Source organism: Mus pahari, chromosome 5 (genome assembly GCF_900095145.1).
Source record: "Mus pahari chromosome 5, PAHARI_EIJ_v1.1, whole genome shotgun sequence".
Lineage (NCBI taxonomy): Eukaryota > Metazoa > Chordata > Mammalia > Rodentia > Muridae > Mus > Mus pahari.
In genome coordinates this window covers 40,214,928-40,229,597 of record NC_034594.1, presented here as the reverse complement: position 1 = coordinate 40,229,597, position 14,670 = coordinate 40,214,928, and positions in this window count along the sequence as shown.

Below are 14,670 nucleotides of genomic sequence, written 5' to 3'. Positions count from 1 at the left end.
TTGGCGTGAAACCCAGTTGCACCTGTGCACATTGGTTGTTTACCCGAAATACACGGGCGGTGGCCAGTGGTAGCCAGCACCATCTTGTAATGGTGTTACATGGCTTCCCACAATGAATGGGTGTTCAAAAAGCATCTTGCATTTTAAGCTATTAAAACACTTTCAATCTTTTTTTTTTTTTTTTGTAACCACATGTTATGGATGCAATGCTTCCTCTCACAAAGAGAAAGACTTGGGCAAATGTAGTAATGATTCTGGCTTCGAATATAGAATTGTTCAGTGAGTCACATTTGTGAGTCCCAATATAGTCATTCTTCTCGTGATAGTCTCCAAGAAGGTATTAGGTATCTCTTGTGGTATGTCTCATGTGCTTCTGGATCATTCTTCACTCTAGTGGTGTAGTAGTATTCAGTTAGGGTGCTGTAGCTGCTCACACATCTCTAGCTTTTAGCCCTAAGACTTTTCTAATGTAAGATACCAGAGGAAATGGGAAGCTTGAGATTTCAAGAGAGTTAACACTTTGGGGGACAGAACTTAGTCAATAGTCAGTAGCAATAATAATACCCATCTGTGTTATAGTCTTGGTTAGGCTCTTCTGAAGTATTCCCTGTGTCTTATTCAAGGGGTCTTGCATGGATTTAGTCACAAATGTTTACAGTAACAGTCAATCCAATAATGTACCTTTGAATTGACTTTCCCTCCTCCCCTCTTTTTTAAGTCTAATACTGATGCTCTCAGGAGCTGCATTTGGAATAAATGATCTGTATATAAATCCTTGCACTGTGCTCTCATTCTGAGACCCAGTCTAAGACAATGACATAATTTTGTAAGTAAGAGGTTACAGTTGTAGCCACTTAACTACATAGTAAGTGAACTCCACTTGATTCCTCCCTACAGTGGTCTAAATAATGATAGCACCACCTCATGCATATACTGTAACCCACTTACTTAAAATAGTAAAAGGGATTTTGTAGATCTAATTAAGATGAGGATCTTGTTGTAGGTTATCTTGATTTATTCAAGTGGTCCCTAAATGTGATCACAAGTTATTGTAAAATAGTCATTAAAGAAACCATGTGACAATGGAAGCAAAGATTGGAGTGATATACTTTGATGATGCTGGAAATATCCATAAGTCAAGAAATTCTGAACACCACCTAGGTGGGAAAGTAAAGGAATAGATTGTCTGCTAAGCCCATTAAATTAACCATGGACTTCTGATCTCCAGAACTCTATGTAGTATTTTGAATAAGAAATGTTCTCCATAGTCTCAACTAGTCACCAATTTGTGGAACTGTTTGGGAAGGTGTGGCCTTGCTGAAAGATGTCATAGGACACAGATTTTGAGAAATAAGGTTTTCCCCTTTTCTTCTTTTCCCCTTTGTGTTTGGCGTACAACATATGAGTTTGCACCTTGCTTCTCCAGCTGTCATGACAGTTGCGTCCCAATCTTCATTGACTCTTATCATTTTGGAAATTAGCCCAAATAAACTTTCTTCTATTAATAGCCTTTGGTGTTTTATCACAATAACAGAAGTAACAAATACACTCTGGGAGGATTGTGTCTTCTTTACTCAGTGGATATATATATATATATATATATATATATATATATATATATATATATGGTTTACTGATATATATATAAAATAAGAAATCAGTATACCATCTCATTCTTGGATTCTCTTTAGCTCCAAGGCCACAGCACAGATTTGCCTCAGTCCCCCTTGGTGACATTAGTTCCAGCATAGCTGGCTCTTGCAAGAGAAGCTCAAACACATGACAAGTGGTACAATTAGTAGCCTCTAATAACGGAAATGATAGTAGCTCCTAATGCATAGTGAGACAAGAGATCACTGTGTCAACCTTGTCTCCTTTCCTCTGCTCTTCTCAGTGATCTGTAGTGTTGGTCATTTTACTGTCCCACAAGGTGGATGTCTTCATCATAAACCCCTAAAACCATAGAAAGTGGCTTCCTATAGCCCACCTGGCTGAGTCCCTTAGCCAGGTACCAGTTGGGTTTCAATGGGAGGCAAAATCAGGAGATATAGAGAATAAGACTGAATCTCTCTCCCTCCCAGGTTATCTGCATGGTCTTCTAAGATCACATAATATCAGATAATACTACAGAGGACCTGCTCACAGGATCATGTTCCTGTTACCCTTGGAAGTTGTCCAGTCGACCCCGTGTCCTTCTGGAATCTTCCCTACATATCACTAAATAGCCTCTCATTATTGTTTTAGGGATGGAGAAATGGCTCAACATTTAAACCCATGTACTGCTTTTACAGAGGACTTTCAACTCCCAGTACACAGGGAGACTTACAATGACATATAACTCCAGTCTCCGGGGGAATCAGATGTATCTGACCTTCACATGGACCTGCACCCAGGTTCACATTTACAAAGACAGACAGACAGGTAATTAAAAATAAATCTTAAAAAAAAAAAAGGGCATTTCTTTGAAAATTCAGTTTGCATTGTGTTATTTGATTTCAGTTTGCTTTGTCTTATTCGATTTTATTTTATTATTTATTTATTTATTTATTTATTTGCAAAGGCACTTCCTTATAGTCTCCACTAAAGCTAACTGAAGCTCAGGATGGTTACCTCACACACTTCATCCAAATGTCAGATCATGATTTAAGGTGTCTAACAGAGGCCTCATCTGTTTTCACTTGGGTAGGGAGATTGCTAATGTTCTCCTAAACTTAAAAAGGGTCAACCTCATTGTTACTAACATCAGGTCTGGACATTACACATGCACTTAATCAGTTTGTGTTTTTCTCTCTCTCTCTCTCTCTCTCTCTCTCTCTCTCTCTCTCTCTCGCTCTCTCTCTCGCTCTCTCTCGCTCTGTTCTTATTCTGTAGGTCCACTTGTTATTATTCTTTAATAATGTATGCAAATTCTGTGAAAATATTTTGTCTCCTATCTTGTTTTGATCATCTTGACACCACATTTTCCTGTTACACAAACATTTCAGAGTGTGTGGTTTGTCCTCAAAGACCATGCCAATTGAGAGGAAGCGTCTCTGAGAGGTGTCTGAGTTATGTGTGGCCATTTTTGATGAAGTTTGCAATTCTGACAGCTGTGTCCTAAATTAAGAAGAAGATGGGCATTTCTCCAGAGATAAACCAATTCATCAAGAACTCATCTTGCACATAATAGAAAACTTTAATAATTTAGCTCTACTCTGGGATCAGCCAGGCTGAAACATGTTGTTGAAAGCTAGGCAGTTTGGGCTTTGAAATACAAACAAGAACTTGAAATAGGTAAACAGAACGTGGCCAAGCATAGGTCTCAGGAAATCTGCCTGAATGAACAGCAAAGAAAGATTTATAATTGGCGTATCAATTATTTCTGTGGGAGTGGATGTTCTACAATGCTTAAGGGTACTTAAAAAGTTTGTTCTCATAAGTAATTTAAACATTCCTCTTGAAATACTGTTTGCCCTATTCATTTATTTTTTTTTTTAAATTAATCACAGAATCATAACATTTCAAAGCTGAAAGAGGCCTCAGAGAAAATTCAGTGTAACTTTCCTTTTGCAAACAGATTCTTGGGTCACTCTTAGCTGCTTAGTCACAGTGCAAGGCCTGCGCTGTATACACCCTCAATACAGCTTCATTTCCAGCGACTCTGACTTCATCCAGCTCAGCTGGATCCTTCTTGACTCTAGGGTGAAATCCAACCAAACAAAGCTCTTTGTGCTGCACAACACTCCTCTCTCATAGTCACTGCCTAAGGCAACCTCCTACAGGTCTACTCTCGCTTCCTCTTCCATCAAAGACTAGTGTGTTCATACATTCAGATTCCATAGTTCATCAGTCTCTTCTACCATAATATTCAGAGGGGGATCCGGTCCACCATCTGCACAGTCTATCCAGTCCTCTGGAATCCCCACTCCATCAGCTTTTGTCACTAATCCCTATGTCTAAAACATTCCTTGATAGCATTCTGTTCTTTTAATAATTGTTTTTAACTGGGTTTGGTGGCACCCACCCCTAGTCCTAACTCTCTGGAGGCAGCAGCAGATAGATGTCTAGGATATCAAAAGGCAGCCCGGTATATAATATACACTTGTGAGTTCCTAGTCCAGCCAATGCTACATTGTAAAACAAGCAAACAACAAAAAAGCCCACTACGAACAACAAAACAAAAGATTATTTTAATGTATTCTTTGACATTTTGCACATATATACATCATATATGCATCATGTCTTGTTTGTATCCACACCCAGTTCACCTTCCCTTTGATCCTCCTCAAATGGTCCTCTTTCATATTCTCTCTCTCTCTCTCTCTCTCTCTCTCTCTCTCTCTCTCTCTCTCTCTCTCNCACACACACACACACACACACACACACACACACATTCTTGAATTCTCTTCTGCTTTGGCTTTTGTTCCCCTTCCAGTTTTCCCTCTGATATTATATTCTTTTCCTATTCTGTAACTTTTTTAGGTTGAAGTGAAATCAGTCCTACCATTTCCTCAATGACTTAGAGATTATTTACTCTAAGATTTCACTCCCTGGCCCACATCTTTCTCCTCACCTAACCATCTACTGACAGTTTCTGAAGCTCCACAAGCTCTTGAAACTTAAAAATATACACATACACATACATACACATACACACACACTCTCCTTCCCCACAAACATGCTTCCCACTCATGTTATTCTTTCTGTGAATAGTGCTATCTTTTATACAAGTGCCTCCTCCACACACACAGTTATTAGATCTGTTTATCAATGCCCCCCCCTTTGCTTCTGAGGCAAACTCCAAACTCCTTAACATAATGTAGGTGGGAAAACAACTGGTACACACACACACACACACACACACACACACACATTCTTGAATGATCTGGTAGTTGCCTACCTCAGCAACTTCGTCTTTTATAGCTCAAACTTACCCCACCTACTAAGATTCCATGACCCTCAGATGAATTCTACCTCACCCTCCAAAAGTCAGCCCAAACATTGTCATGTCCTCTATAAAACTTTTTCTCACCAATTTGCTCTTCTTTGGAAGATTCAGTCTCCCGCTGTGTGCCTCCACCTGTGACTTAGTTAGGCATATTTAGTGTTTTACCCCTATGTCTCTCTATATGAGTAAATATGTATTCAGGTCAGGCTCTGAATCTAGACTCTCATGATGTCTACTGGCTTTCAGGTGGAAGTATATCATAGTTGATTCAAAGGTGTGTGTGTGTGCATTATATAAATATATATATTGTATAATTTATATATACATATACACACACACACATATATATATATATATATATATATATATATATATATAGAGAGAGAGAGAGAGAGAGAGAGAGAGAGATTGACATTACATAAGTGGAGAGATGAAAGAGGGAATGGGAAAATATAACTGAAGATCTAATGATCTAATGTTGCTACAGTATATTCCTAGAGATTCTAAATGTAATTTGTCTCTTGGTGTCAGAATTCATTTGAGGTTGAAACAATAAGAGAAGAGATGCAATGGTTGAATCAAACTTGCTGGAGAAAAAACTATTTAAAATTAAAGGAAGTAAAGAGGAAAAAGTCTAGAGAAATAGTTGGAGCCTGACTTGATAAACTTTGAAGGTCAAGGTAGAGTGTTGGGATGCTGTGGATTCAGTCAAGGCTTCAGGACTGAAGAACAGCTTGGAGCTGCCAATGGTTCGTGAACAGAAGAACAATGACAATGAAAATCCTTATTCTAGGAAATTTAAGATCACCCCACTCTGTGGAAAGAATTCAAAACTGAAGTCAGCAGGAGTCGATGGGGGTTAATGGACCAATTTAATCCCTCTGTTGTGATTTTAAATGGGGTTACTTCATTGGGAATAAAAAGAAAGAACTGAGTTAAATGAGTTAAATGAAGAATCACTGCTACTGAGGAAATTAAAGTCTCAAGTAAAGTGAACTGTGCTGACTAACCAGCGGTAATCCTGGGAAGTGCTCACAGCTCTCTCCCATCATGGTTGTTCAGAAGATGTTGCTGAAAGTGAAATGGCTTTAAGATGCTGTTGACATAACAACTTCTATGTGGTTTCTCCTCATTGGCTACTGAGTTCTGGAGACAGACACCTTTGGGTGCAACCACAGCCCCATCAGTAAAGAGTAGATAGAGGAAGGATGTAGGTAGGACGCAAACAAAGACAATTATTTCCCGTATATCCCTATCTTACATCTTTTGTCTAGAAAAGTCAGACATGTGGGAAGGAACAAAACTGAATGACAGAATGATGCCAAGAAATCACAGACTCCATAGAGTAGGGCTCAGCTGACATCGAAAGGAGGGATGAAGGCTGCTATGGAAAGCAAAGACAGTGTCTCTTTCTGCTGGTTTTGCCCATATAGAGTAGGGCTGAAGTTGTCCAGCCAAATATCCAGGGTCAATAACAACTGCCAGGACTCTTTAAGTCTTTTTGTTTACTTTCAAATCACTTCCAATACCTCAAACAGCCATGCACACTAAAACCAACATTCTGGGCGAGGTGACAAATACAAGACGATGTCATCAGTAGTCCTACCTGTGTCACCTGTAGTATATGCACAGAAATTTTATAATTTGCCCTCAGGGCATTTAAATGTCACATGGTTTATCCAACTTGTTGGGGCACTTGTATAAAAAGTTATGAGAACAACTCTCTGGCTGAAGACATTTACCATTGTTTCTGCCTTAGAAATGTAAAGTCAGAAGATTCCCAAATTGAACGCTTAAGAGCAGAAGTCTTCACCTTCACCTTTTCTGGGTAAAAATCTTTTGTAGATGTCTCCCTTCTAAGTGGCAGAATGAGAGGCCTACGCAACATCTGCAGAAGCTTCGGGAGTTTGCTGAGGAGAGGGGAGGACACTCGGCACATGATTTAACTTTGTCTGGCTGAGTTGAAAGTTTCCGAATGACTAAGAATCTGCAAGTTGACTCAGTCAGAGACCATGTGGCCTATAACAGAAAAATCTTCTGAAGGAAAACAGCATAAATTTGCAGATGAAGCAAACAGATCATCTCTCTGAGTCCATGACAAGAACCAGAGCTGCCATTTGTCCTCTGCTTCTGAACCGAGACTACAGACAAGAAGCTAAAATATGTTTCTAGTGAATTTTTTGGAGAAGGAAAACTTATGTTTACAACCAAGTCCTCTGGTTTCTTTTAATGATACCTCCATTTCAGTTGGGGGAAAATATGAGGAATTCTTGCTGATATGAAGGGTATTTAAGATGTTACACTTTTTAATGAGAGAGGAAACACCACCATTCTCCTCAAAGGATTATGCACTCACATTCATTGCACGGGCCATGAACTGTGAAAGAAGTCCTGTTACAAATAGTCTCACTTTCAGACATGGGAATAATAATGCCAATGGTGTTAGGACAGAGCCTAAATGCTAGATATTTTAAACAGAACCCACATTGTCAAGGATTTCAATGTTCATCTATATTATCCCATGTTTCAGAACTCCTCTTCTTGCCTGACTACCCTTCAAGAAAACGAATTCTCATTTGTGAAGGATAGCTGTGGTGGACAGATACATTGTCCACTCAGGGTCTTAACAGTTCTTGTACACAGACAGTCCCTTCAGTTCTTGTGTAAGAACAACCAGTATCATGTCATTTCCTAGGAAACACAGTCTTAGGTGTCTTCTCTGCCTTCTTTTTAACCTCATTGATCATTTGGCTTGGGAATTTACCACCCACACCTAAAGACAAGTCAAAAGAACCACTCAGCACAGCCCTGCCATGCTCACAGGAGAGGAAAGGACAGATTGGAAGGAATCCGTTTGTCAGTCTGAAGGGTTCTTCTCTATTTCTCGCTATGTTGCTTGGCTATCTTACCTCAAGAATTCAGCAGTTCTAAATCATGAGTTTAAACTTCTAAAAATTCTGTCCTTTGAATTTTTTTTCTACTGTCTTACCTTACTGGTACCAAATTTGTTTTAGGTACCCAGGTTGACACTGGTCACATTATTTCCTCCCACAGTTTGTATTTATTTCTAAGCCTTTGTTAGATAACATAATCAGAAAGAGACTCAAAGTGTTGGAAACAACGTCCATTAATATCCCTTTAAGAAACCTACTAAAGTTACACCGCCAGTTGGTAGCAGAGCTAGAGTTAGAATTTAACGGGTCGGGATAGATCTTGGTGAACAAAAAGTAATGCAAGCACATGTCAGACTGAAAAGTCTAGCTACGGATCTTCATTCTATGGTGGGAACTTGCATAGTTATCTAATCTCACCAAGCTGCCTCCTCAGAGTGGTGTGACCATTAAATGAGACAATGAACAGAATGGCAAACTTTCCGTTTATCCATAGTGAATGTCTATTAAGAGTTAATGGTTATCCATCCCAGGTTAGTTGTCCAGAACCCATAATTCCACCACTGCTTCCTGCATATGCAGAGCTGAGACACTTGTGGGCACTTGGATCCATTTGCTGAGTGGTAGCCTGGGGCCTAGTTGACACTGTACTGGGACAGAGCAGAGCAGAGCACTTTGTTCCTCAGAATCCAGCAGATTCTTCTCCAGCATCCTAAAGCCAGTCATCATTTCGATCCCTTATGGTTACTCCACTCCGAGATGCACAGGGTAAGCCCCTAGGAAGCATTTTGAATAAGAAATTAAAGTTTATAGTTCCCACTTTATGGTTCCCAGGAGCAAACCCAAAACCCAAAATGTAGCCCGAACTCCCGCTTAGGCCCTAAACACATTATACTATCATATGCAACCCACTCCTTGTAATTGAATCCTATTACTTACAATCACAGATTTCTCATTACAAAATATTGTCTTAATTATAACGAACACGCTTACTCCTCAAAATCTAACTGAAAATGATCCACGCGCTACCCAAAGATCGTCAGCATTCACGTCAGCTTGTGTAGTAGTGTTCATGCCAGACTTTCCCCTTTTTCACAGGTTAGTGGACTCCAGTTCCTTTATATTTTACTGCTTCCCACATAAAGGACTACTTCAGATGCATGCTTTCCTTTTCCATGCCTCCTAGCAGGCTCTGCTACCTTCCCGATGGCTTCCCATGACTCTCCCAGAGCGTACCCCCAAACCATCTCTCCCTTCTCAGCACCTTTGCTTTGGTGCTTGCCAGGAAAACAAAACCAGTTCTTGTAACAGTGGCTCCACCTTCGGGGTGCCTGTGACTTGAAAAGAGTAGCTTGAGTCTGTGCTGTCACAGAGGACCTCATGCAAAGTACTTTTAATGCTCAAGCTTGTTTTTTCCACTTGAAGAAAAGAGTCAGTAAAAACCTTGTATTTAAGGTGGTTTTGAGTCACATTCTAATACTCCCATTGTAAACTGAAAATACTGTAAATAGAAAATGGATTGAATACACCCTACCTACTGCTGAGTGTCCTCGTACCGACTCATACCTCACGGCTCTGTTGTCTCCCCTCGGGGTCTCGTGGATACAGGGGACTGCAGCTCATTGCTCTGCCCTACCTCATGAGAGAGAGTGATCACTAGCCTGGGAAAATACTGATATTCAAAATCTGAACTATGGTTTCTACTTTCACACTATCATAAAGTTAAAAGATAAATCAAACCATCATAAGCTGGGAACCATATTTATAGTAGAAGAGATAACACAAAGGTCTTGTGGTGGTGTCTATGAACTGTAAGTGATCTGGCAATATTAGCTTTTGTTATTGTCACTGTCATTAGACAATGATCAATGCAAAGATACATAATTCATAGTCTGTAACCTCCAAGAACTTATAAGATCCTTGGATGGTGAGATACAAGCATCTCATAAAAATATCCTAATAATTTACCTGACTTCATTATGCGCCTGGTCAGGATAGAATACTTTGACTATAACATAGCCTAGAAGGACTCCAAGAGTTACATGGAGAAGGAGCTGGATTTTGACAAATTGTCCTCAGAAAGGAAGGGAGGAGGGGTGAGGATTCTAGACAGAGAAACAATAGCCAGGCACCATGGCATGCCCCTGGAATTTAAGACTTGAGAGGTGAAGCAGGAGGATTAAAAGTTTAAAGTCATCTTTGGTTACATACGTTCAAGACTAACCTGGGGTACATGAAAGCTTGTCAAGAGAGAGAGAGAGAGAGAGAGAGAGAGAGAGAGAGATGAGTGAGGAATGAAGAAGGACGGAATCAGGGAAGGAGAAGCAGCAGCAAGCAGCTTGCAGAGGCAGGAAGGCCTTAGTGTGAATGAGGAGTGTGTGTGACAGGTTCCACGAAGCATTACATCAGTGTCATGGCAGCTAGATTCCATGTAAATGCACATACATTGTGGACATTTGATCTTAAGAAGCACGAAACTGTGGAAGCTTAACCCAGCAACAGCATGTGGGGTGGGTTTAGAATCCAGGAAAGTTCAACAAAAAGAATATATTGTTGCATTTAAGGTGAACTATCGAGAATTGGGGATCCCTCTGGGGTGGGATTCTCATCCAAAAGGCAAGTACAAGGTAGGACCAAGTGTTGCGTATGCAGAGGGACACACAGGATACTGTTTTAATCTCAGGAAACAGAGAGAATAGGGGATAGCACTGCCTTATGAGGCAGCCTGCCTGTTCCCTCCCCCACCCCCGGATCCTATGTCTGACCTCTGGGATCCAGAATTTGACTGCCCCCACCTTCCAGGAAATCACAGTCCAGTCAGAAGGGGAAACAAGCTTGGGGAAGAGAGAAGACTCTTTACTCATGAGTGATTCATAAGATCTTATGAAACTTAGTGTCACCTAGAAGATACCTCACCTGAAACACACTCTAAAGATGGGAACCTTGTATCTAAAGGATCTAAACAGCTGCCCCGATTCACACTTTGAGATATTCTTACCCCAGAGGGTAAGGCCAGAGTTCTGTCAGCCCAGGCAACCGTGCCTCCATGCACAGCCCTCGTTATCTGGATGTACATTTGACATGCCATCATACGTTGCCATAGGATATCAACCACACAGGCCGTCCAGAGTGATGGGAGTGCAAACTATGGGGAAAGAGAAGGTGATACTAACTCACTTCTCCTGTGCTGGGGCCTTTTTACTCCCTAAAGATTCTGTAGACTAACAATGTCTAGTCATCCAACCTGTAAGAGCAAGGCCATCATCATTTGCCACCCTGAGGAAAACCTGTGTCTCCCCTGTACCCAAATGTGGGAACCACCTGGCTAGGCCTCAGTACTAATCAGATTAGTTAAATCATTTCACTGCTCCCATTATTATCTTAGCTCAGGCCCTCAGTGCCATGGCCTCTGAACTTTTGCCTACTTTCCACCCATCTTCCATTCTGCCATCAAAGAGCCAAACGTGATACTGCACTGCTTACAAACCCAACACATTTTCTCACTGACTACAAGGTAAGATCCAATCTCCTGTGTATGGGCTAGAAGTTCATTGGCTGTAGAAGTTTCTCTCCATTGCTTTCCGGGTGTACTACAACCCCCACAAAATGTTGCCGCCATTATCAGAATACTTCAAAGCTTTCATCTCCCCGTGCTTTCCTTCATGCGTACCTTCCTCTTTTCTTTTCTTTTCTTTTCTTTTCTTTTCTTTTCTTTTCTTTTCTTTTCTTTTCTTTTCTTTTCTTTTCTTTTCTTTGTTTCTTTTTGGCACCTGAACTCCTACTCAGCCTTCAAAGCCAATTTCAAACATCACCTTCCTGAATATAGATTCCTATTAATTATATTAGTTTAGAATGCATACTATGAAAAAAAAAAAGTAAAGCTAGGCAAGATCACAAACACACACAAAGACATAAGACAAATAAAGCACACTCCGGGTTGACCACTTGGCAGAACGCAGAATGAAGACAGAGTAGCACTGGGCCACAGATTGATTCCTAAACAATCCTCAGCATTGGCTGAATTTTCATAACCACTCCCACAAGCCTCTGAGCATTTAGGTGTTTGTGTGTTTTACCACTACCCTAGATGATGAGTCCTTGAAAACAAGATGTATCTTAATGATTTCTATATCTCCAGTTTCTCAAATATTGTCTAGCACTTATTAAACACTGAAGATATGATTATTGGATAAATGAGCAAATGAATGGATATATTTCTAATTGACTCAGTTTTACAACTCTGTCCCATAGCGAATACTTTAGAAATAAAGAACATTTTTTTTAAAAGAAACATCTAAGTGCTTAGAGATAGATATTATGTATTAAAAAGTGGAGAGAAATGGAAAAGGGAATCAGTGGAGGGAACATGCTCAAACTAGAAAGGGTGACTTAGGAGCAAAGAAAGCTAGGAAGAGTAATGGATCCAAAGCTGTGAAGTTTTAAAACCTGTAAGCTCTTCAAATACAAACCAAATGATCTTTGCATTCTCTGTGACATCCTAATTAAGGGAGCCATTAAATAGAAATTGTCCTTTAAGAAGTTGGACAGAGGAATCTTAAGACTCCAAGTTGGGATCATAGTAGATGTGCGACCTCCTTATCCTGGGTTTGAGTTTGGGCTCTAGGTACACATCTTCATGCCAGTCACGATACCCATGTTTACCTCAGATGTCTTTCACTTCTGGGTATCCGGTCCTCTAGACTCCAGGGTTCGCAGCAACTCCTTCATCTCTGACACCCTGATTGTTAGCCTCACATTTCTCTGAGATTTCACTTGGTTTCTCTATCCACATTGACACTGATGACCTACTATAAGCGACGATAAGTAGTGACATCTTGTTCTGAAAATGTGGTTGTGGTAATCCACTCGGTTATGCAACTCAAGAACTCTCACTCCTTTCCATGTCCCAAACCTAAGCAGTCTCGGCTCTCCCAGACTTAGAGGTTCCAATGCTGCTTATGGGAGCAAGCGTATGACAGTCACTCTAAAGGGAGACTTTGCTTTGGTTTCCACTGTTTTCTTTTTCAACCCACTATGACTTAACTGAAATCACTACATATTTCTTAAGACACATGCTAACAAAAGAGAGCAATTACATGGGAACACTCTGCAAAAATCCCTGGCATGGTTTTCGAAGGAATCACATCCAAATGTTTCTGACTTGCGATTTCTCATGTCTAATTGCTAACATTTAAATTCAGGAAGCATTGCTGATGCCATCTTTGACGGTGTTTAAGAATTTTTCTGGAGCTAATATTTTTTGAAAGCTGGGTTCTGTGTATTCCTAATATCCAAAGCTAAGACTTAGGTGTTTACTAAGTGGACATATTCTACATGTAAGATTGTCACAAATAAAAATTGCTTGCTGTAGTTTAAAAAATCATTTCCACTTAAGAATTCTCTTGGGAACAGTCCCCTACTTCCCACCTAATGTTCAAGAGAAGAAAGTATAAATATCTCAACAAATAAATATTAAAGCAGGAAAAACTGAGAATTTAGAATCTGATGTAAAACCTAAACAGATTATTCCTTTCCTAAGAATGCTGACAAAGAATCGATGAAGGTAGGTGTATGCGCGCGCACGCGCGCGTGTGTGTGTGTGTATGTGTGTGTGTGTGTGCACATGTGTGTGCACGTGTGTGTGTGTGTGTGTGCACATGTGTGTGCACGTGTGTGTGTTTGTGTGCATGCATGTGTGGGCACATGAATTATGTATCCTGTGATTTTTGATGTTTTTCATAGTCATGTGACTTTTTAGGTGTCTTGAGACTTTTCTAGAAGCTAAAGAGATAAATTCTATAAATCTAAATGTTGAGGCTCTAAAGAGGGTAAATCATACTAAAATAACAATTTAAAAGACACAGAAATTTTGCAAGTGTACTTAATGTTACTTTTGCACACTGAGGAGTCTTCTCTCATCCACATGAGCAAACCCAAGAGCCAAAGTGACCCAGCACAGTGGCCTCTAGCAATGATCTGAGTGCCAGATGTCAGGAGGCTGAGGCAGGACAGGCTCAAGTTTAAAGACAGCCGGTACTATTAATCTGCCTAAAATTAGTACGTTTTCTGTTCTTATAATTATCTGGAGCTTTTTGGTTCTTGCACACACATCTCTTCCTTTCCCCACAGTTGTCACCTGGAGAGAAAGGACTTCTTATCCATCCATGTGCTGAGGTCCCCAGGGACACATGAGAAAACCATAGGAAGTTTTTAATGTAAGTTTTCCGATTATATCCAAATACAGATGGGAACGTGTGCATTATTTATGCTTAGCTCTGATAAGGCATGGGAAAGTGAGATTGAGCAGAGGAGTTTGATCTCAGCATGAGAAGCCATGGGAATTTAGTCCCCAGAACCTTCCCATCCCTCTGCATCCTTGGGTCTTGAGGTAGGGATATGCCTTTTCCCCAGGGACAGGAAGAGCATTTTTCAACAAGCGTCTTAGGATCGGCTCTCGAAGGGAAAGTTTGGAGAATCCCAGACCTTATTTTGAAATGCTCTCTGAAGTCTCTTCTGTCCCTACAATTTTACCACTCTGTCATTTTTAACTCTGTGCCTTAATCCTTAGGAGTTGGTTTCTAGCGTTTCTTAAAATGTTTACCAGATAACTTTGGGATAAGCATGCTGCTTAGTTCTCTACTTGTACTTCACCGTCTTATTATTTTTGATGGTTTCTTCTTCTTCTTCTTCTTCTTCTTCTTCTTCTTCTTCTTCTTCTTCTTCTTCTTCTTCTTCTTCTTCTTCTTCTTCTTCTTCTTCTTCTTATTCCTTCTTACGCTGACTGGTATGAGGTGGGATCTCAGGGTTTCCCTAATGACTAAGGATGTTGAACATTTTTTTCAGGTGCTTCTC